Below are 25,397 nucleotides of genomic sequence, written 5' to 3' on the forward strand. Positions count from 1 at the left end.
TAGGGGTGGCAGGAGTACCCGAACCCGCAGGTACCCGACCCGCCCCCACCCGCTCGGGGCGGGTTTAAACCCGACCCGAGGGCGGGGCGGGTTTTTATCGGGGCGGGGCGGGGTCGGGGTCAGGGTAAACCCGCCCCTACCCGCCCCGCAGTGCATATATATATTTAGGGATTAGGGTTTTTCTCTCTGTGCCTCCATCACCTTCAGACACCATAATCTTCTTCACCATTGCTCAGTCCCTCACCCCCCTTGCCATCGCTGCTCAGCCTCTCATTCCCTCACCGTCGTTGCCCACTCCTCGCCGTCGTTGCCCACTCCTCGTTGTCGCCTCAGCTCCTCGCCGTCACTGCTCAGCGCGCAGCTTCTTGCCGTCGCCGCTCAGCGCGCAGCTCCTCGCCGCTTAGCCCGAAGCTCCAGCCTGCCATCGCTGCTCAGTTTTTAGCTCCATAAGACCGTAAGTTCCTCTCGCTCTTGTTCTTTCGTGCGCACTTTCTCTCTCTTCCTCTCTCTCTCTCTCCATCATATTGTGAGATCTAAGTTCTTTTTTGTTCTTCCACAGATTCATCTCTTGGTTACCGTCACTGTGAGCTTGGCCATCGCCGTTGCATGTGAGCCTGTCACTGGAGCCCCTTTCTCTTTGTCTCTCTGAGTCTGTGACTGTAAGTTTTACAATTTTTTATTCAATTTTGTAAATGTATGTGCTAAAGTGGGTTTATATGTGTTTAATTGAGAATTTTGTTGTAAATTTGTTGATCGAGAGTTACTCTGTTGATTGTAATTTGTTTGTGTCTCTGATGGTAGTTTTTCATTTTTCATTTTGATTGAGCATTTGAGACTTTGTGATTGTAATTTTTCTTTTATGTGTCTAATTGCAGTTTTTTAATTTTTTATTTTGAATGAGAATAAGAGACATTGTAATTACAATTTTGTTTATATGTGTTTGATTGCAGTTCTTTATTTTTCATTTTAAATTGTTATCGGCTCTAGTATTTTTCATGATGTTGGCATGTTGCAACTAGTTATATATGTTAGATTGAGAATGAGGCTATCATATTCATGCTTTAGATCAACAGAAAATAAAAATTTAGTACTTCTATAGTTTATACTAGTATTTACAATCTAATACTTACCTATGCTATAATGCTTCTTTGTAAAGTTTTCAAAGTGCTTCCAACTTTTACATTAGCAAAGATTCAAGAATTGAAGAATCTTGAAGAGGAAGCTAAGAGGAACCAATCCTTGAAATCTCTCTTGCTATCTCCTTCTGGTGACTTTGTGATTTCTTATTATGGAAATAAAGTAAGCTACTAATTAATTAACTTGTAAACTAAAACATATCTAGCAGTTTCCAAATGTGATTGTGTGTATATTTATTCATTCATTCAGATAGCTATTTTTGAATTCAAGAGCAAGATGGTTGGGCTTTATTTCTCATCGAGTTCATATGAAAGATGCACTGACTTTACTTTCGGTCTGGTGGAGTTTTATGACAAGTTAAGGTCAGATGAAAGCTAGAGAATGCATTGCGGATTCCAAGAGAGTACCTAGGCAACTTTGGATACGTGACATGAAATTCCATTGACCGTGGGTTACTGAGGTCTCTGTGGCGCTAAGGCTAGAGTCAGAAAAGCAGCACTCTCTGATCCAGAAGATCCAACCTTGTCTGTGGCGTTTTGAGTAGGATCGCGAAGGGCAGTGGATTGCTTAGAGTTTCTTCTTTGGCTACAGTGAGAAGCCATGAGTCAACTTGATGAGAGGACATGAGTTACTCGGATATGGTGGACTGTTGTGGTTTAGAAGAGATTAACTTGATGAGAGGACATGAGTTAGTCACTTACAGCTGCCATTGAATGAATCATTCGTTATTGAAGTAGACAGTAAGAAAAGTTAATCCGGAAAGAAATAGCATCTCCGAAGCCTTAACTGAATATTTATCACTATTTCATATCAATCTGGTATTTCGTTCTTTACTATTTCGTTTATGCTTTCAAACAAACAACCATATTTTCTAATCGCCTGACTAAGATTTACAAGATAGCCATTGCTTGCTCAATCCGACAATCTCCGTGGGATTCAACCCTCACTCACCTGAGGTATTACTTGGACGACCCGGTGCACTTGCCGATTCAGTTGTGCGGAGTTCAATTCCGCACACCAAGTTTTTAGCGCTGTTGCCGGCGATTGTTCGAGATTGACAAACTATCGGATTATTTTGCTGCTTAGATTAAGTACTTTTTACGGTTTATTTGCTCTTTTATTTGTGTTTCTTGTTTTCTTTTTCAAAAACTTTTCAAAGCCTTTTCTTTTCTTTAGTAATCTTTATCTTTTGTTTGAGTCTTGTGTCAGTTTTTAAGTTCGGTGTCCCTTTTGTTTTCATCTTTTTTTTTTAATTTTCGAAATTGTTCTTGTTTTTCTTTCTTGATATTCGAATTGTTCTTGGTAATTTTTCTTGTTTGATTTAAAAAATTTTAAGTTTCGTGTCTCTTAGCGTTTTTCTTTAAAACAAATTTCAAAAATTTAGTGTCTTGATTTCAAAATTTTTAAGTTTGGTGTGCCTTGAGTGTTTTCTTTATCTTTTTAAATTTCAAAAATTTTAAAATTCCCTTCTCAAAATCTCAAAATTTTTAAATTTCTAAAATCTTTATCTTATATTTATTTGAATTTAAATTTGAAAGTTTGGTGTCTTTTGTTGGTAAATTTTAAAATCATATCTTATCTTTCTAGATTCTTAATCTTCATCTTTCTTATCTTTTGATTTTCAAATCTTATTTTAGTTATCTTGTTTTGATTTTAAAATTTCAAATCTTTTAAATTTTAAATTTTTAAGTCTTATCTTATCTTGTTTAACTCTTTTTTTTTAATTCAATTTTCAAATCTTTTTGTTTGACCTTCTCTTTTTTAAATTTTAAATTTTCAAAATCAAATCTTCTATCTTTATTTTCAAATCTTGTTAATTAATTGGTTGCTTTATCTTGTTTAATTTTAAGTTTGGTATTTTCTAGTTAGTAATTTTTAAATTTTAAATATTATCTTTCTTAATCTTTTTAAAATCTTTATCTTATCTGTCTTTTTAAATTTTAAAACTTATCTTCTTTTTTAAATTTAAAACTTTTAAATTTTAAATCTTTACCTTCTTTTAAAATTGAATTTCAAAATCTTTATTTGACTTTTTCTTCTTACTTTTCGAAAATCACCTTTCAATTTTAATTCTTGTTAGTTAATTGGTTGTCATATCTTTTCTTATTCTTCCCTTTTTTTATTTTTTCGAAATTTTTAACTTATTATTTTTCCATTTTATTTTATTTATTTTTGATTTTTAAAAAAAAAATATATATATATATATATAAAATAAAATTTTTTAATAATTTTAATTCTTGTTCTCTTTCTTCTTGGGTATCTCACTGGGAGATCTCTATACTGTGACATAAAGACTCCCACTTTTCTTTGTCTCCTATTTGTATATGCAGGAACACCAAAATCACTATAGATCCGAAGACGAATATACTGGGCTCCTATAAATTTCACACTCCCAACTACTATAGAAGGAGTAATAGTGCACCTCCTATTGACTTAAATGACTTTAAGGTCAACATAGACCTGATCATGCTAATGCAGCAAATGTTCCAGTTTTATGGACACCCACAAGAAGACCCCAATAAATTCATCTCTGACTTCCTGCAGTTCTGTGACACTGTAGAGGCCAATGGAATGGACCTTAAAATCTTCAGGCTAAAACTCTTCCCATTTGCTCTGAGGGATCAAGTAAAGAAATGGTGGAATATTGAACCCAGAGAAATTGTGCTCACTTGGGATAAGGTTGTTAACAAATTCGTGAACAGGTTCTCTCCCTCGCAGAGATTAACTAAGCTAATGACAGATGTTTAGACCTTCAAGTAGAAGGAGAGCGAGTCCCTCTATGATGCTTGGGAGATACACACTATTGAGGAACTAAAAGAAGAAAAGGTTCCACTAGAGGCTAGAAGCACACTGTTACACGCCCTTCTTGTAGGAAGAGAGCCTGAAGTATCATATCCTCAGGAAGAGAAAAAGGAGACCAAGGATGAGCAGCACTCACAGTTCTTGGAAGACTCTAAGAAGCTACAAGTCAATACTCCTATTGCTGAGGTCCTGGAGCAAAGGCCTCTCTTTAATGCACTCATAAAGAGCTTACACCCTGAAAAGAAGACCCTAGAGGGAGATGAATTAGAGGTACATGCTGAGAAGTACAGTAAACTAATTCAGAATGAGCTACCAAGGAAGATGCCAGACACAGAGAGCTTTCAGATTCTATGTACTATTAGAAAGATCACTTTTGACAGAGTCCTATATGATCTTGGCTTAAGTTTAAATCTGATACCTCCATTCGTGATGAAGAAGCTGGGAATACAAGAAGCACAGCCAACAAGAATCACCCTGCAATTGGCTGACCAGTCTTTAAGGCAATCACATGGGCTAGCGAAGAATATACTGGTAAAGGTTGGATAGCTCTTCTTCCCTGCAAGCTCTTACATGGGAGAGGATGCAATTGACTCCATCATTCCAGGAAAACCATTCCTGGCCACTAAAAGAGCCCTGATAGATGTTGAGAGAGGAAAAATAGCACTGAGGTTGTTCAAGGTTTTTAAACCTCCACTACCTCCTGACAAGGAAGGTACTTGCATACAGTATTCAGTATCTAAGCCTCCCCCCATGATTGAAATCAATTCAATCTCTCCTAAGACCAAACGTAAGTTTAGTGTTGGATGTACACTATTCACTAAGGAGGAAGGCCCCAAAAGGAAGATGCCTAGGGGCTGAAAAAACAAAAATATCTCTACTAAAGGCTTCTCACCAGGGATGAGGGTAGTATTCCCTACAAGCTCAGTCCTGCCTCATGCAGTGAACAAGATCCTGTCTCTTGAGCATATTAAGCTGATCCATGAGAGCACAGGAAGGAAGCTCCCATTGAGGAGTGAGGATTTATTCCTCCATGATGATTAGAGTATTTTTGTTTTTCTTTCTTTGAGTTTATTTCTATTTGAGTTATATTAGTTTATTTCATAGCTATTTCCTTTGCTTTTTAATATTTGTGATCATGTACAATACTTAGAACAGAGACAAATACAGTGGAAGAGGACAAGCAAAATACCCTGGAGAGACCCCTAGCTGGCGTTGAAATGCCACCCAGGGGGCAGCAAGGGCGTTCAACGCCCACACAGGGGTAGGGCCATTTGAGTTTTTGAGGCCTCCTGGGTCCCACCCAACCCTCCCCTCTCTCTCTTTTTTATCTTCATTCTTCTACTACTCTCTCTTCTTCTCCCACTATTTGCTCGAGGAAGAGCAAAATTCTTAAGTTTGGTGTTGTAAAAACTTTACTTTTTTACTTCTACCATCCCGAAGTATGACACCAAAGACTGGTGAAACGTCAAGAAAGAGGAAGGGAAAGGCTACTGCCTCCGCTTCCAAATCTTGGAAAATAGAGATATTCCTCACCAAGGCTCATCAAGACAACTTCTATGAAGTGGTGAGGCACAAAAAGGTGATCCTCGAGGTCCCTTTTAGTCTCAAAAAGGATGAGTACCCGGAGATCCAACAAGAAATCTAGAGAAGAGATTGGGAAGTCCTAACCAATCCTATCCCAGAAGTTGGAATCTTAATGGTGCAAGAGTTTTACGCCAATGCTTGGGTCACTAAAAAGCATGATACTAGTGTGAACCCACATCCCAAAAATTGGCGCACCATGGTCCGAGAGCGGCTCTTGGATTTCAGTCCAGAAAGTGTAAGGTTGGCGCTCCAATTACCACAAATGCAAAGAGACCCACATTCTTACACTAGAAGATTCAATTTTGATCAAAGGCTGGATCAAGTACTTTCAGACATCTATATGGAAGGAGCTTAATGGAAGAGGGATGCTCAAGGTAATCCTTCCCAACTAAGAAGGCTTGCCTCAAGCTTGTAGCTAGAGGATGGTTAGAATTCATCCAACGCTCTATCATTCCCATTAGAAACTGATCCAAAGTGACCATTGACCGAGCCGTCATGATTCATTGCATCATGCTTTGGAATGAGGTGGAAGTGCATGAGGTGATACCCCAAGAATTGTACAAGCTAGCTCACAAGCCTTCCACCCTAGCAAGGCTGGATTTTTCCCACCTTATTTGTCACTTATGTAATTCAGCTGGAATTGTCATAAAAGGAGATATCCCCATTGAGGAGGACAAGCCCATCACAAAAGAAGGATGGAGCATGTAAGAGAATCTGCACATGAGCCATAGCAAGAGCCTGTGCAACCACCTCCTCCAGAAATCCCTGAAATGCCTCAAGAGATGTATTTTCCTCCTAGATACTACTGGGATCAACTGAATACCTCAATAGGAGAGTTGATTTTGAATATGGAGCAGCTGAGGGTAGAGCATAGGGAGCACGCCACTATCCTCCATAAAATGAGAGAAGATTAGAGAAGACTGACGGAGGAGCAGCGGAGGCAAGGGCGTGAAATTGAGGAGCTGAAACGCTCTATAGGACTCTCCCGAGGGAGCAGCAGCTGCCATCACTGAGGTTGTTAAGTCCCCTTTTCTCCATGTTTATTTTTCTGTTTTGTTCTTTGATTTCTGTTTTAGTTCATGATCACTTGTCTTATCTTTTCTAGTTTTATTTACTTGTATTTTATTTTGGTTATAAAATATCCAATGTATCTCCATCAAGCTTAAAAGAAAAATTTTTTTAAGAAGTAGTGAGTGCATAATTTTCAAGTATAACATGACTTGTCTCTAATTATTTTTTTGTGGTGGCCTTGCATTGATTTTCTGAATGTATAAATTAACTGTGCATATTTGATAGTGAAGTTAAGTGTATTAACTCTTGAAGAATAGTGAATTTAGAGAAGTATTATTGACTCTCTGAAAAATAAAAAATATTGATTCTTGAAGCAAAAGAAACAGTAGAAAAAGCAAAAAGAAAAAGCAAAAGAAAAATCCAAAAATCTCAAAAGAAAAAAAAAGGAGAGCTAGGACCCAAGGCTTTGACCATCAATGGTTAGGTAGGTAAAAAAATAAGGCCTAAAAAGTTCAAATGAGCTGCTTTCCCTAACTATATGCTTGTGGTGTGAAGGTGTCAAGTGAAAAGCTTGAGACTGAGCAGTTAAAGTCGTGATCCAAAAAAAAAAGGGGGGGAGTACGCCGAAGAACTCTGGGTACCACTGTTTGCGGATTCTAGCAAAGATGAATCACAATCCAATTGGGTTTACCCAGTTAAGTACCTGTGATATTTATGTATCCGGTGGTAATACTGAAAAACAAAACGGTTAGGGGTCACGGCTAGGCTCAAAAAGGTGCAAAGCACCAAAAGAAGCTGTGGGTCAAGAATCAAGAAAAAGCTAAACTAGGAGAATCAATAATACCATCCAGATTCTAGTTCCAAGAGATGCCAATACTCCTGAGCTTCAAAGGAAAGTGAGGTGCCAAACCTATTCAGAAATCAAGAAGCTAAGTGCCCCCATTCCAATAATTGGAGCTAAGCTTCATTGAGAGCTCTGAGACTTATTGTATTCTTCTCTTTTTTATCCTATCTTATTTTTGGATACTACTTTGAGTTTTTGTATTTTTCCTATATTTTTAGGTGATTTTTGGGTGATTCTGGTAAGTTTTGGAAAAGCCTGATCTAGAGACAAAGAAAGGACTGCAGATGCTGTCAGATTCTGACCTCCGTGCATTCAAATGAGCATATCTGGAGATATAGAGGTCCAAATGACACGCTCTCAATGGCGTTGGAGAGAAAACATCCAGGGCTTTCCAGAAATATATAATATTCTATACTTATCTTTGGAAATGATGGCCTAAAACGGGCATTAAATGCCCATCTTTTTCCCTGCCTTGCGTTTAGACGCCCCAGAAGGACCAAGATGGCGTTTGGATGCCCAAAAGGGAGCAAGCTTGGCTTCCAACACCCCAAGAGGAGTCTAAACACGTGGGTTCACCCAAAACTCAGCCCAAACACTCACCTAATGGGCCCAAGAAGTGGAATTTCGCACCAAGAGTCCAGTCTATCTTATTTCTATAATCTCTAGTTATTAGATTAGTATTTAAAGGAGAAGATCACCCATGTTAAGGGACTTCTTCCACACTATTTTCGAATTACATTACTATTTTCTGTAAGATATGAGCAACTAAACCTCATAAGTTAGGGTTAGGAGCTCTGCTGATTCTCATGGATTAATAATATTATTGTTTCTATTTCATTATGTCTGATTATATTCTCTTATGCGTTCTCGTTCTTCAATCTCAATGAATTGGGGGTGAACCGTGACATTCATCCTTATTCTACATGGGTTCTGTGTGAGTCTTGACCCGGATAGAATTGAACTAAAGCTAGAGAATTTATTGTGGATTCCAAGAGAGTACCTGGGCAACTTTGGATACGTGACATGAAATTCCGTTGATCGTGAGTTACTGAGGTCTCTGCGGCGCTAAGGCTAGAGTAAAAAAAGTAGCACTCTCTCATCCGGAAGATCCGACCTTGTCTGTGGTATTTTGAGTAGGATCATGAAGGGGAGTGGATTGCTTAGAGCTTCATCTTCGGCTACATTGAGAAGCCATGAGTCAACTTGATGAGAGGACATGAGTTACTCAGATATGGTGGACTACTGTGATTTAGAAGAGATTAACTTGATGAGAGGACATGAGTTAGTCACTTACGGCTGCCATTAAATGAATCATTCGTTATTGAAGTAGACAGTAAGAAAAGTTAATCCGGAAAGAAATAGCATCTCCGAAGCCTTAACTGAATCTTTATCAGTGTTTTCACATCAATCTGGTATTTCGTTATTTACTATTTCGTTTATGCTTTCAAACAAACAACCATCTTTTCTAATCACCTGACTAAGATTTACAAGATAGGCATTGCTTGCTCAATCCAACAATCTTTGTGGGATTCGACCCTCCCTCACCTGAGGTATTACTTGGACGAACCGGTGCATTTGCCGGTTCAGTTGTGCGGAGTTCAATTCCGCGCACCAAGAGCCATCTCATAATCTCACCTATGTTTTTTGTTTTTTAGATAGTGCATACATTTGTGGACAATGAGAATATTGTCAGTAATAAGATGACCCTTGATAAAAGTACTCTGTGATTGGCTTACTAGCTTATTCATAAGAGGTTAGAGTCTATGAACAATCACCTTAGATATAATTTTATAAATAACTGTAGAGAGGCTTATAGGTCTTACCTGAATCATCCTAGTAGTGTCCGGGACTTTTGGAATAAGACAAATTTGGGTGTGATTGAACGCCTTTAAGATTCTCCCACTGTAAAGAAGCTTCAAACAGCTCTAAAGACGTCACCATTAATAATATCCCAATAATTCTGAAAAAACTTTGTAGTCATTCCATCATCTTTCGGAGCACTTTGGGGGTGTACACTAAATGTATCCCTTTTAACTTCCTCCATAGTTACTGGTCTACATAGCCTCGATCCATGGAAGTAGTAATATTAGGCTCAAAATCAGAGAAGAAAGGTTCCGGGTGCTCTTAACAATGTGAATATATTTTGGAAGTGTTGTTCGGCCACCCTAGCTATCTCTCCGTTTGTTTTTGCAACATCCCCATTTTTGCCATATAGCCTCTAAATATTGTTCCTACGAATTCTAGCCTTGAATTTATAATGAAAAAATTTAGTATTCTGGGCCCCTGCTTGGAGCCATTTGACTCTAAATTTTCTTTCCAATACATCTCTTCATTATGATAGGCAATCTCAAGCTTCCTTTCAAGTTCTTGCAGATCATCACCTCTATGTACCCTTGCTGTTCTGATTTCTTCAATTTGCTTAGTTAACTCATCAATAGCAACTTTTGAGTTAGGTCCCCTTAATCTCTACCACTCAACTAGTTTGTACCTACATTTTTTTTTTTTATTTTTGAGCAAGTACAAATATAGTTGAGCCTTCTACATCTATCACGCACCATCGCTCCTGAATTTTGAACCTCTAGTTTATTCTCTCAGTTCTCGAATTGGTGTCTAACAAGAGAGGTGCGTGATCTGAGCCATCTTCCAACAACCTTATCACAGATGGACTATGGTGTTTTTGTAACCAGCTAGTACCTGTCAACACTCTATCAATTCTTTCTTGAATCAATTCTCCTCCTTTCTTTTGATTGGTCCATGTAAATGGTCAGCTGGTCATACCAATGTCTACCAGTGCATTATCCCCAATAAATGTATTAAAATTAGCAATAACAGAGGGGGATTTGTTGTTACCTCATTCCTTTTTGCTCTGGCTTGTTATAACATTGAAATCTTCTGCAATTACAACCTATTGTTGCTGTTGTTGAACCACCAGTGATACCTTGTCATATTGTTGCCTTCGGTTCTGGTCATTAGTGGACAAGTGCACACCCACAAAACTTCATTCCAGGTTTGTAGTAGTATCTTTAATCCTAGTAGCAATTAAAAAATCAGCAGCTTTATTATGTAAACCTCCATCTCCTCCCTCCATGCTAGAGTTAAGCCTCTTGATGTTCCTTCTGAATTAACCAGCTGCCACTCTCTATAACCACAAGCCCGTAACTTCTGCTCCACAATTCAAGATTGATTTTTTGTTTCACATAAAAAAACAATCTTGGGAGAGTAGGATTGGGTGATTCCTTTAAGGTTGTGGACTATCAGGAGTCTCCCAAAATCCCGACATTTCCAGGTTGGCAACCCCACCATATCAAGACCATCATCTATATCCAAGCAAATTCTCTTATAAATTACATCATTCTTCTTATCTCTACTTGCTCTTTTTTCTCTAATAACTCGCTTACCTTCAGAGCTGTCCGGCCTCGCAATTTGTTTCAGTTTCACAGTTTTCTTTCTTCCTGCATATTGAAGCATCTTATCTGACTTTAGTGTCATCACGTTCATAGCTGCGGTGATGTCCATCAAATTCAGAGGTATCTCCAATGTCATATTTCCTTTGTCAACCACCGCACCCCCCGTTTCTCCTATATTTTTTCCCTTTGTCTTGGACAACATTACTATTGTTCTACTTGTTTTTCTCCTTAATTCTTAGAATGGCAAAACTGTCCAACAACCATGAAGGGGGAACCTTGTTTTTCAGTTTGATGTTGCACCAGGTCTATGATCAGGCTTGTTTCTCTCCTCTTTTCCTTTCATATACACCCTTCTCCTTACTTGATCTACCTTCAGCCACTCCCCAACTTTGTTCTCCTTTAAATTGTTCGAATTTGAGTTCTTGATCACTTTACTGCATACTTTAGTTCCATGACCTACATGAGCACAATAGGTACAAGAAATGCCAATTCTTTCATATATCAATCCCACCTCCACTACCTTGTTATTTGGACCCTTCAATTTGATGTTATCCCTTACTACTTTGTCTCCATTTAACATAACTGGCTTTCAAAATTCTAGCTTCTCTACCTCGTATGTCAAAGATTCCAACGTCCATCACTTCTCCTACCTTTTCACCCAGTTTTCTCCCAACATCTATTGTTTTATAATTTTCTGGGAGACCCAAGAGTTAGACCCAAATTGGAAAATAGAAAGTATCTAACCCTTCTGTTTCCTCTACCTCTGTCTAGCATTTAACATGTAAAAATTTGTCTTTGAAGAGCCATGGAGACTCATTCTTAATTTTCCTAACCTCTAATTCATCATCAAAGAAAAACTAGAACTGATTCTTTTCTTGATCTGCCACTCTGAAACTAGCTGGTTGTCCATATAGCCTATAAGGCATTTTTTTGTAACACCCTAATATTCAAATCCTTATGCTCGAATGATAACAAGGTGGTACGCCTCTCAAGGTGGATTTATAATACATATATATAATTGAAAGGAAGTATTAGACAAGAAGCCTGAAAATGAGTAAAATAAAATTACGAATTGGGACCACTTACGTATTGATAAAAGAAAGATAAAGAGCGTTAAGAGATAGATAACAGATAGATATATATAACAAAAGTAAATAGCCACTAGTCGCGACCTGCAAAGTTTAGGCCAACTAGGGTTACAGTAATAAAATCAGTTTGACAACAGTATTTTTTTATCTCTCCCAAAATATACATCAAAACTTCTATAGGCAAGTTTCAAAAGAAACAAATACATACATATATGTTTTTCAAAATAAGTGCGGAGAGAATCTAAACAAAAGTAAAAAAGAAGTCCAGTAAGCTTCGCCATCTCTCAGATGAATCACAGCTCATGCTGAGCACCAGTACCTGGATCTGAAAATAGAAGATATATACAGAATAATCCCCGACCCATGGATTTTCAGTACGGTAAAAGTGCCAAATAGATACTGCATAAGGCAACACAGACTCACTAAGCAATCTTAAACTCCATACCTCATCATATTCATCTTAAATTATCTCTAATCCATAAATTGACAACTATCATAAGGGGATTCTAATTCTAATTCCATATGTCCATCTTTTCACAACTCTCCAATCAAAATAGAATTAGCCCTCAACGTCATCCGACACCAGCATGAGGGGTCTCTCAAATAAGGAAACATAATCAATGCAGACAAGGAAATACACAAGTAGGTTCAAGTAAAGCAAATAGCATGTAATCAGGTAACATATTCACTTAGGCAAACTAATACAATTAGGCAAACCCAAACAAATCAAACATATACAAATAATGTATGCCTGTTCTATGGATGATGAGTCTCATCTGTCGGTTATCAAGCTAATCAGACATATCCGGTAGCGAACCTTGGATAGTCCCTAAACACGCATCCCAAAGAGTCTATGCATATATATAATCATTCATTAATCAATTCTCTTCTCATTGGGGGAATCCGGGGAGTTTAAGTGCCCAATCACAACTTGCGTCGAAGTGTCTATAGAATCTCATATCTCAACCTGGAGCAAGTGGAGCCAACCTACTGCATCTACCCAGGAAAATTTAAAACTAAAATAATTTCTCAAATCTCATATCATTCTCAACTGGAAGCAAGTGGGGGCGAATCACTGCATCTGCCCCAGGAGACTTAAACCATAACATGGAGCAAGTGGATCAACGCCACTGCATCTACCCAGGCAGGAATATTTAAATCAGAATCATGTTCAACATCAATCTCATTATCATTTCATTATCAATCTCATTAACAATCTCCTCTTCAATCTCATTTCAATTCATATTCAATCTTAATTAATCTCATTCATCATCATAGTCAATCATCACATTCATCCTCATCATACAGCAACTTCACTATTTGTTCATCTCTTATCGATTCACTAACATATTTCATTAACTCTCATTTCTCACTCCTTTATCCTTAATTACACTAGTTCTAGACTCTTATCGAGGTTTATAGAGGTTTAGAAGGCTCAAAGAATTGTTGAGAACTTAAAAATTCACTTTTCAGAAAAACAAGGGTGCTCGTGTACGCATGTACATATTCGCGTACGCATGAATGTAAATTTTCAAAACTCACATATGCGGAAGATTTGGACAGTGGGGCTCGCTCGTGTCATTTTGACAAACTCGCGTACGCAGCCCGTGTTCGCATACACATGGGTGTTGGCAGAGACTAACTCCCGCATACGCACGACAGTGCTCGCGTACGCATACCATACCAGAACTTGAAAAAGTCAATATGTTATAAAAACCATTTTTTCAACCCAAATATCAAACCTTCATATCTTTTTCCACAAAATTCACTTTTCAACCATTCTTGAACCATTGAAAAGATCAATAAATAAATTTTTATAAAAATATAAGATTTCATACTACATTACATAGTATTTAAATGAAAACTTAAACCATACCTCTTGGAAGTCAAAACTAAGCACTTCACTTGTGAATTTTCACTAAGCCTTAGCTCTAAAACTCACCTAATAGTTTCACAAGCTATTTTTCAAGTTCCCAAAGTAAACCAAAATCACCCAATGCTCTAATATACAAAATTTCATATATACATCAACCTAGGGTTCATGAAATCTCATAAATCACAAGGGTTTGAGGATCTCTTACCTTAACCCACGAAATTGGTTGATGAAACTCACCAATAACTCGTACTAGAGCATCCCTAAACAACCAAAATTACAAGATTTCTCAAAATTCATAACCAAATTTTGAATTCATCATGAATTGCAAAAATGGGATATGAGAACTCAAGATTCTTACCGATATTTTTGGATAAAATTGTAGAGGATGAAAAGGACTTTGCGTGGCCACAAATAGTGTGACAATCAGAGCACTAGAGAGAAAGTTATAGTGGATTGAATGTTTCAAAGGTTAAGGTTTCACTCTTCTTTCCTCTCTTTCCTCATTTCAGAAAGAAGCACAAAATGAAGGGGTGTTTGTGCTGAATAGCCTTTAGTTAGGGTTTATATATGTTGGGCTTGGATCCAACTTGGGTCCGGTTCACATATATAGCCCGTTTGGTCCAATTTTGAACCAAAACCTTTGAGATTAGCACTTTAATGTGTGTTTTAAATATTTTTACCTTCTCAAACATGAATTTTAGCTTTTTAATATTTTTCATTCATAATTAATTTTTTTCAGGCGTAATACCGGGCAGATCTAAGCCAGTACTACCGGTCAAATTTTCAGTACGTATTTTTACACAAAAAAATATATTTTCTGACTCGAAAAAATCCTCTAAGTCCAAATATCATTTTTAAATTGTCAAATTTTGATTGCTAAATTTTTTTAACTATTTTTTTCTATATTTAATTAATTACTTATTTAATTAAGGTTTGACCGGGTTTTACATTTTCCATAGTACCTAACGAAAAGATCCTTGTAGAAAAGACTCTTCCCATCAGACTTTTGGAACACGCTTTAACTCCTGAGAGTACATCTTCTTCCTCTAACACTACAACCTCCTCCTTCTCAGCCTCCTTTTCAGTATCATGATTGATCGGATCAGGATCAGGCCTGAGACTAGTCATGATCGAAAAATCAGAATTGCCATTAATATGACGGCTGACTAGCAACCCTATTAAGCACACATCAAAACCCAAAGCAGAGCACAGATAATAGCATGTATATAATACGTTTAATTTGGCATATTCGAATTGAAGATGTTTTAAAAAGTATAATTTATGATAAAATATTTTTTTAAAAGAGTAAAGGTGCAAATTTAATTTTTGCTCAGTAGTATTTGGAGCCCCTCCAAAATCTTAGACATTTTAGTTTCCTCTAAATTCTTAGCCTTTTTAGTTTTTTTCATCTTCATTCTGAGTTCCTATTTTATTCTCAACCTTAACCCATAGTAAAATGCCATATCTTCTTCTCCATCAACCTCGCGTTCATGTCGGCCTTACTTCTAATGCATCGTTAGTCTTGCGTCCATCATTGTCAATTCTATTTATCTAACGTATGTCACATTGTCTGTCTCTCCATACGCCGTTATGCTTCTCCTCACAACATCAGGTAAGTTAACTATGATCTTTATGCCTTTGCTTCCTTCTCCAAACTGTTCTCATTATTTAATAAAGTCTTTTTCTTTCAGTTATTCTCCTCAAATTTCATTGACTATACTCACTTTCAATGTTACTGCTTCATCCCCAACCCACATTTCGTCTGCTCTTCTGATTTTTAGGTAACTTACATGAAAAATGCTACCTTTTTTCTTGCCCCTTTATGGTAATTGGTTACTAGTCTATTTAGTTAAGTTGGTATATCTAGGGTGTTGTGTTTTGAGATATGTTGCATGTTTTTCTTTTCTTGATGTATGGCTCTAAAATCTAAATTGATATTAAAAAACTGGTTTAGGATCTCAAGCTATTTGTGGAGAAAGGTGTTTTGTTTTTTTATTCTTCTTGTATTAAAAATAAAAAAAAGGATTTAGTAAAATGCTTTGACTATTGTTGGTGTTTTATTTTCATTCCTCATCTACAAAATGTAGTATGCTTTTAAAGAAGATAACTTATGTTTTAATTCATTCATTAATCCTATATTCAAATGTAGAAATTCAGGACCTTTCCTATTTATATTGAGAATAAAGCAATGTTATAGTAGTTTATGGTTGGCTTTAAAACCCTTTGATTCTGAGGATAAACTCTATATATGTTAGTTTAAGATATCAAAATTAGTCAAAATTTTATTTTCAGTTTTACGAAAGCTATACTACTCAATTAACTTATACCTACCCAATTTACTTTATTTGAACGGTGGAATATAATGTATTATTATTTTAATATTTATAAAGTTATGAATCAATATATAGCATGTATGCTTAACTTCTTTTTACTCTTAATCTTTGTATTTTCTCATCTATGAATGACATAAAGTACTCCTTACAACCTTAATTTGATTTGTGTGCTGGTGGATGTTTGTGTAATTATCTGATGATCTTAAAATGTTTTACACGATGCATTAGGGCTTGTTTAACTCTATGAAACTTTTTTCTTATTAATTTCTAGAAGAATGAGCTTAGGTTACTATGAGGAGCACCTTTAAGTGGGTCCAATTTGAATAATTCATCCATTAGGAATTAACAACTCTCTAGTAGTAACTATAATTTTTGTGATGTATGTATTTTGTTTCTTAATATATAAGTTAGATATATATGTTGATTGAAAGGAACTCTTGGAATTTCAAGTGGAGCTCCAAGCCACATTGTTTCAAATCAAGAGTTTACTAACAAAATGAATATATGATTCATTTATTTTATATGTTTCCTTATAGTTGTAGTTTTATGCATGCCGACTGCTTTTAAAGAATTCTTTTACATTATCATTTTTCTAATACTTGTCTAATGACTTTATTTTGTGTCAAGGTTTGGAAAAATAGATAGGAGACCTCGATATAGCATTAAAAGTATAGCCAGAAGCCCAGAATTGATGATGGTATTGATGCCTAAACTTAGGCTAGTTTGGTGAGTGATCTTCATGAACATTGATTACATAAGTTTGTGTTAAAACTATGTATAAATTATTTCTTAAATGAGTCATTTTGTAACTAATTATAAAAACTTATTAGTTTTTGCACTCAATTCTAATTCTCAATTCTGTTCTTTCTATTACTTTTCTAAATGACTTCATTTTGCCTGAAGGATTGAACAATGTCTCGGGGGATAATATATCAAGTAAGTAACCACGCACTAGACCTCATCCATTTTCATCTTCTGCGAATAATGCTAGAACATCTCGTATTAATAATAGATCATTTCGTCCACCACGCAATGAAACATAGCTGGCTCAATCAAGTTACATTGGTGATCATCAAGCTCCTGTAACACACATAGAGCCTCGGCATGGCGATGAAGTTGCCAATATATATTCGAAGGATGAAGATTATGACCTAGAAGCGGATAAGATTGAATCTTTCAATGACCATGTCGATGACTTATTTGTGGCCCAAGAAGCCAAAGGTCACAACAATGCCAACAGTTTTCAAGGATACCGATTATTGGACTATTAATGTCATTGATGTAATTTTTTTTATCCTATCTTGGATACTTTAGATTTTTATTTCCTTGTATTCTATTTTTCTTTTGTGTAACGATAATCACAGAAGTTTATTTTTTCTTCCTTAGAGGATGGCATGACAAAAAGATTGTAAGACTTCTTCCTAGTAGAAAGATCATACTCTGATTTAACAGAAAATTGCAACCAATTAATTATGTGTCTAGCATATTAAGTAGATTTTTGGGGAGTTAGGGTGCTGACTTTCAACAATTTTCAATTTTTGAAGAGAGTTAGAGGAGAATGAACATAGCTATCAAGGAACATGCATATAACATAGTTAAGGTATAAGTTTTTAGTTTTTTTATTTTAAGTCAATTTGGTTAAAAAAATTTTGGTGAAAACTTTCCGTTGGATATTTTATACAATTGAATGAATTTTCATATTTTCTATTTCAAATGTTTAAATTTGATTAACTTTTTATTTTTCTTATTTTCATAATCACATTATCTTAGTTTTATACCTATTCATTTGTTTTGGTTACTAACAATGTCAAAATTTTATAACGGATCTTTCACTATGATGACGATGACAAAAGAAAAATAAAGCTGAGAATTACTCAAAGGATATGAAAAAAACTGGAAGGATACAAGATCCAAGTTATATCATGAGTTTTATGATGAGACAAAGACTTTTTGAGAAAAATACTAAGCATCACCCATCAGAAATATATGCAAATCACTGGAAATGGTTCCTTCAATATCGGTTGGAGGACGACACAAAGGTAATAAATAATGAATTGGTATTTCATTTTATCCAATTTTAAACCCGTTGAATCACTGCTTAAGATGCTTAATTGACTGTGATAGTAGCAAAATCCCAAAATACCATTACTATATATTTCTTTCCCTTAAACTAAATATGCTTACATAAAAGTCTCCTTAAGTTTTATTAATTTAAACCACACTAATTTTTATTTATCTCTTTTTTGTATGAGAAATACAGACAAAATACTTTAAATCATTCGAAACAAGCTTACACATATACTAGGAGTTCCAAAATATTGGCAAGACGAAGAGATGGAGACATAATCAATTTTTATTTTATTTAAGATATTCTTTTTTTTATATAATATTCATTTGCTAGTTATATATTTGTATCAATATCAATATTATTATAGGAGCAATTACAGAGAAATCACATTAGTAGAGGAGAGATATGAAATATGGTTCATAAAAAAGGATGGCTTGTATATCCATGACGATGTAGGTGTTATTGGTGTAAGTATTGTTTTAAACTTTTCTACTTCTCTTTTTGTATTTGTGGTGCTAAATTTAGAATCATTATAACTCAATTTTGGTATGTCTATAGAAAGCAATTGCAAATATCCCATGACCAGTTCATGGTGTAGGTTTTGCACCATGTCCCACCCACCTTTTTGGTAATACTGCACAACAGTTAGACTCTGGTGTGCAAATTGAGGAGTATCAAAAGATGATTGTAGAATTAAAGGCAGAGGCAATAGGAGAGAAGACAAAAAGTCAAATGATGGAGAATTTTTTGAGATACCTAATCCAATAGCAAAGAGATACTTTGCCACCTGACATTGCTGCAGAGTTGGATTCTTTGAGGAGTGCACCAACTTTATCACGCACAAGGCCATCTTCTTATGATCTACAAAGAAAACCATGAATTTGAATAGACTGAAATAGATACTATAGAATTTTATTTGTTTTAATGTTCACTGTTTATTTACCTAACAATACTTTTTTTGTTTTATAGGCAATGATGCACTTTTGACAGATTCCTATTATATGTGTGTGTGTGTGTGTTTATGTTCATTCTAGCATTTGATTTTTTAATTTGATTGAAAATTACTTATTTTAATTAAGTTTTAATAAATTAAACCCACATAAAAAATGACGCGAAATAAAAGATACAAAAATATTGATGTGATATAGAATAAAAAGGCAATAAAACAAAAAAATGAAAATAAAGAATTTGGCGGCGGTTGCCAACCCACTGCAAAATAAACACTAAATTTTTTTGTTGCCATATTGTGGCGGTGTATAAACTGTTGCTAAAGGATAAGCAATTTCATTTTTGAATATAGCAGAAGCAAAAGAGATCCACAGCAAAATTTTGATTGACAACGGTTATTCCAGCGGTTTGAAGAAACCAACGCTAAAGGTTTAGCAATGTCTAATATTGGAGTGGTTTAAAAACCGCTGCTATCTTTCCACTACAAGAAAAACGCTGAGTACCGACGGATGTCGGAAAAAAGAACAAAATTCGACGGTAATTACCGTCGAAAGAAATCAGACGGTATAAACCTTGCTGGTAAAGGTTTACCGTCGAATTTTTTTCGTTCAACAGTAATTACCGTTGGATTATGTGACGGATTACCTGCTCAAAAAACCATTTGGTTATCAGCGAATTTTTTCAACAGTAATCCTATGCTACAATATGTTATTTTCCACACTGTTACCATCGGATTATTCCCTCCGTAAATCTAACGTTAATGTCAATTTTTTAAAAAAATGTAAAATAAATGGTCAATTTTAATTTTTTATTTAAATTTATTTTTTTACATAATTCATGGTCAATTTTTAAATAATAGAAACCTATTATTTAAAATAAATTATCAAATATTCAAATAAATTAAAATTCAAGTAAATCAAATAAATACAATAAAACAATAAAACGAAACACTAATCACTAAAAATCCAGGTAGTCCTCATCGTCATCGTCGTCGTCGTTCCCAGGCCCTGATGAGGCGGCCCCTAAGGCGGTGATGTCTGTGTGCCACTAGCAGGATCGCTGCCATCAGCAAGGATGATGCCAGTAGCGTGCATCTAAGCCTCGTATACCTCCATCTGTGCCTTCATCCGCTGAAGCCACTCCAGCTGCTCCCTCCATTCTAGCCTAAAGTCATTTGTGTCCCTCACACATGTGAGGATCTCCTGATACTTCTCCAGATAATCATTCAGCTCCTGAGTCTACTGGTGAAGGATGCAGGTGAGCTCCTGCACTTGAAGCCTCAAATTCACGCCTTCCTTAGGCTCGACGGCTCGACGGCTCGACTGGTGGCAAAGGCAAATGATGGCCTTAATGTCGAAGTGCGAAGGCTTCTGGCGAAGAATGATCCCAGCCTGTATACGCGGTTCTTGTACAGTGCAGAGGCGGTCTCGTGCCAAACCGCATTGAGATCGACGACTGAAACAGCAGAGCCATCAGCGGTATCCTCCCCACTTTGCTGAGATTGCTGAGTCACGACCTCTAGTCTCTACATGTAGGACTCCTGTGTAACACATGCTATTGTGATTAGTACGACAGCTATACAATTAATCTCTAATTTTATATCAGAAGATCAGATGTATGTTTACTCACAAAATGATCCTGAGACCGCTAATCAGTAAATCTCGCTTTGTTCTCCTTCAACGTGTGGGTGTACTTGAACATCTCCGCCAATGTCATCTTGCGATCCAATGACTTTGACTACATATGTTGCATTGAAATAATATGATGAGGATGCCTAGTAATGATATGTAAAAAAATATAACTAAGTTAATTACAAAACCAAAGACACTACATACCAGCCTAGCCTTAGTCTTCAAGAAGGTCGCTGAGCCACCGGTATACTTGGACGAGATGGCCGATGCCCTATTAGCTCTATTAGTGAGATGCCGATACCTGAACCCCTCATCGATCTCCCAGTAAACTAACAGAGCATTTTTTATTTCCGGTCGGAGCCAATTCGTCAGGTGGTCCCGCCCCTCACGAACATCCTCCAGCATCTGTTACAGCCGCCGACCCATTCGATGGTCGTAAATCTTCCTAATGAGGGCATCGTGCTCAGCGTCCCATATAAAGTGCAGCTGGACAAAGAAACTTTAAAATTAATTAATCAAAATAGAAGATATAAACTATAAAGTAGCTAAAAAAAGTTTAAAACTTAAAAAAATTAATTACTGCCCATTTCTAAAACCATCGCTCTCTGGTCTCCGAGTGGATCTTCTTGTAACTAAGCCAGGGATGGTCGTACATCAGCTTGATGACGTTGGTCATCTCCTGAGTACATGCGTTGTTATTTGGCACAAACCTATTAACAATCTACAAAAAAACCAATATGGAAATATAAATTAAAACTTCAAAAGCAAATAACCATAATATATAGAGATTTTTATAAAAATTTCTGCAGAGTTTCATCTATAACTAGAATGCACCATAAACTCTATCCATCAACAATTAACTTAAACAGCACCAAATGTCAACAATCAATGAGCAACAAACAATAATCAAGAATCAACATCCATAAATTCACTAAATTCACTAAACTGGAATCAATAATCAGACACTTTCAGCAACTCAATAATCAGAAAGCATGAAACACTTTCAGCCATTCAAACCTACAACCCTAAATCCACTAAACTAGAATTAATAATCAAACACTTTCAGCAATTCAATAATCAGAAATATAAAAGACTTAAAGTGATACTTATCCCATGTCGCTATCATGCCAAATCGTCAACCATACGATGGAAGGTGGTGGAAGGGCATCAGCTGCCTCACTTCCATAAGAGGACTCCGAGGCCATGGCTTCTGTCGCTGGAGGCGACGTCTCCGTGGCAGCGAGCTACTGAGCGGTTGGAGGCGGCATCGTCGCCGTAGACAGAAGGACGTAGTTGGGGTTAGGGACCATGATGAATGACTAGTCCACTAAAATCGCAACCTATAACATCACTGGGGTAGTCGGAGTAGAGGGAGAGGATCCAGAATTTCCTGGAGTACCAGAAGAAATCCTCCGTCTACCACGACCACGACTACGGATCCCCAGCACCTCTACCTGTCATGATGTCTGTAAATAGCATGCCAATTAACAGAAATTCAAAACAACAAATCAACAATAAATTATAATAATACCAACGTAATTCTTATAACTAATACCACAACATTAAGTTCAACATTTGATAATCTAAACAGCTAGTGTCTTATAATACAACTATTTCAACCATAATATGCATTATTGGATCTAAATCAGATATTAAGTGTGAAAAACACTTCAATCAAGCAAGGCAACAATTAAGGTAAAAATCAACGCAAAGGAAAGTGAAGGTAGCATACACTAAAATGAGGTAATTTTTATAATGTTGTGACATGAAAGAAAGCAATGTGTGTATTCTAAGTGTGCGCGCAGTTTAAAACACACACATTGATTGCTTAAAAGCATTATGTCACAATAACCAATCAAGAATTCAATTCCCTCAAATTAGCGCGCTTAAGATATTTTAAAGAGAACTTAGAAGTTAAAGCAACCAAACACGTCAAAAGCATTTAAAAACACTTAGGCAATAGGAATTGATGTAATTGTGATGGATTGTGCAAAAGAGGAGTTTTAGAGTGTGTTGTGTTGTGATGGACTGTGGACTATTATGCCTGACGAAAAAAATGATAGATATTGATCTATATATTAATTTTTCTTAAAAACTAAAATGTATGCATTTAAAATTCTTGAAGATTAATTTGAATAATTATTTTTTTTATTTGTGAGATGGGTCAATCAGTCTCTAATCTTTAGTANNNNGCCAATATAAACTAAAATTGCTACTCTTAAACTTTTCTCTTACATCACAAATTTATCTATACTACATACTCTGACAAATAATATTTTAAAAAATTTTATCCACTATTTAATCTGAACCAAGTTTTGAATCTACAAATAAATTAGAATTGTACCAAGCCTCAATCACGTGAGTAAGACTTATTACGTCCTACATATATTACACAATTTGTTCAAGACTTTTTAATAGGTTATTGACTATGCTTCTTTCTCCCACCCAAAGCTCAGCAGAATAAAGCAATATATATAGAGTTCGGAGTTTTTGACTTATTCTTGCATCCATCATTAACTTTTGATTTTATTTTGTTACATTTTTAACCTATTTCGGACCATTTGGCTATTCGGTCATATATAGATTATTTTTATCACCGTCGTATATGTATTATGTAGGGTTATTAGAGCAACTCCAACTATTACTTTTTGGAGTCCTTGTTATTATGTGTGTCAGGAAAAGAAAGGGGATAGTCGTTGGAGTGAAATACGAAGAAGTTTCTTCTCTTGGATCGAGAAGAAAGAGTCCCTCTGAATGGAGACTTATGTTGTCCAATAATAACTTGTCACTTGGCAAGTTATTATAAAAATAAATAATTATATAAAATTTGAATTAATTAAATAATTATATTAAATAATTATATCTCTATTTAATTAATAATTTATATTAATTATTTATGTCATAATTAATATTAAATATTATTTATATTATTATATTAAATTATAATTAATTAAATTTATTTACAATAAAAATAAATTTAATTTTACACCTTACAAAATAATTTTTGGTTGGGTTAGTTATTTTTATTTTTAAAATTTAAAATGCTAACCACGTTATTAAAATTAGCCATTACAAAACTAGCCGTTGTAAAATTAGCCATCGGAAACTAGTCGTTACTATGTTGCCGTTATTATTAATAAATTAGTATTTTATTACTCTATATATACTACTTACACGGGAGAGAAGAAGTCACCAAAAAAAATACTACTTACATACACTTCTATTCTCACACTTTCTTCTACTCTTCTTCATCTTCTTCCAAGTTTACTAAATCAAAGTTTTGCTGATATTATTTTTTGTTCGAAAAAATGGATCCAAACCAACTCAACTCTTTTTTCAATTATTTACAAAACTTTTCTCAAACTCCAAATACCCAACAATCTCAAATCTCAAACTCTCAAGTTCCAAATCAAAACTACCAAATACATTTCAAAATCCAAATCCACAAAATCTTTCTAATTTCAATTTTCAAACTCCTTATAATAATCAATTTCCTATATTCCAATCACAAAATCAAAATTCACAAACACCACATTTTCCATTTTCATCCATATTTAACCCCTCTATCGGAAATGTTACTCCAACATCCTTGTCGTTTCCAACTCAATTCAGTACATCAAGACATAACTCATCTGGTGTTGGTGGCTCTTCTAACCCATCCTCTCAAACTCCGATACAATCTAGTCCAAATTCGCAATATTCAGATTTTACTAACCCTCGTGGATTAGATGCTATCGACCTCAATGATGATGATATTGAAGATCGGAGGCAAGATAGTTAGTGCATACAAATCCCCACACCTTCGTACAGCAGTACCAGCAAGTGCACTGGGTCGTCTAAGTAATACCTGAGCGAGTCAGGGTCGATCCCACGAGGATTGTTGGCTTGAAGCAATCTATGGTTATCCTGCAGGTCTTAGTCAGGCAGATGAAAGAGTAAGAGATGTTGGTATGTTATTTTTAATTGCATAAAAGTAAAGGAAATAAATAAACAGGGTAATTAGAACTCAGAAGTCGTGTAAACTGTGAAAAGAGGGATAAGAATGACGTATAGGATTGGAGTTGCTTAGTCTTTCTGAATTAATTCTGGTAGTATTGTTTCCTTTGCTTGTGAGTGATTTCTTTAATGGCAGGCTGTATGTGATTGACACTGGTTTGAGCAGCTGCCAATACTCCTCCAGATCTGAACCCCAGGTTTAGTGCGGATCCATTCTGATTGAGGGTAAAGCTCGTACAGTTCATTCTCCTTAATGATCCTACTCAAAATGCCACAGACAAGGTCAAATCTTCCAGATCAGAGAATGTTGCACCTTGGGTTCTAGCCTCTACCACAGAGACCCTAATCTCCCCGGAAATCGGCTGAACTGATGTCTCAAGAAGTCCCCAACGAAGTCATGGATTAGTCGTCTGAGAGATGTATAAACATAGCTATTGGCTCGTCATTGTCCGATGAAAGACGCATTCTGAACCCAAGTAAACGCGGGTATTTGTCAGGTACGTTCGTCTTAATGTGATGAACAGAGCTAATTTGTCAGATCATCCTATTCATCACGATGAAGATCGAATATACATCTTAGAATTAATCAAGCACAGATCGAAGAGAAACAGTAATACTTTTATTAATTCATAGGACTCAGCAAGGCTCCTCCCCTCAACCTAGGAGGTTTAG

The 25,397-nt window shown here is 35.9% G+C and overlaps 1 long non-coding RNA gene across 1 annotated transcript; it reads left to right on the top strand.

Moving 5' to 3' along the window:
* Positions 93-1,504, top strand: LOC110271998. The gene is made up of 3 exons (XR_002362897.1): positions 93-454; positions 560-659; positions 1,157-1,504. It is a non-coding gene; the product is annotated as an uncharacterized LOC110271998 (long non-coding RNA).

This window comes from Arachis ipaensis, chromosome B01 (genome assembly GCF_000816755.2).
Source record: "Arachis ipaensis cultivar K30076 chromosome B01, Araip1.1, whole genome shotgun sequence".
Classification (NCBI taxonomy): Eukaryota; Viridiplantae; Streptophyta; class Magnoliopsida; order Fabales; family Fabaceae; genus Arachis; species Arachis ipaensis.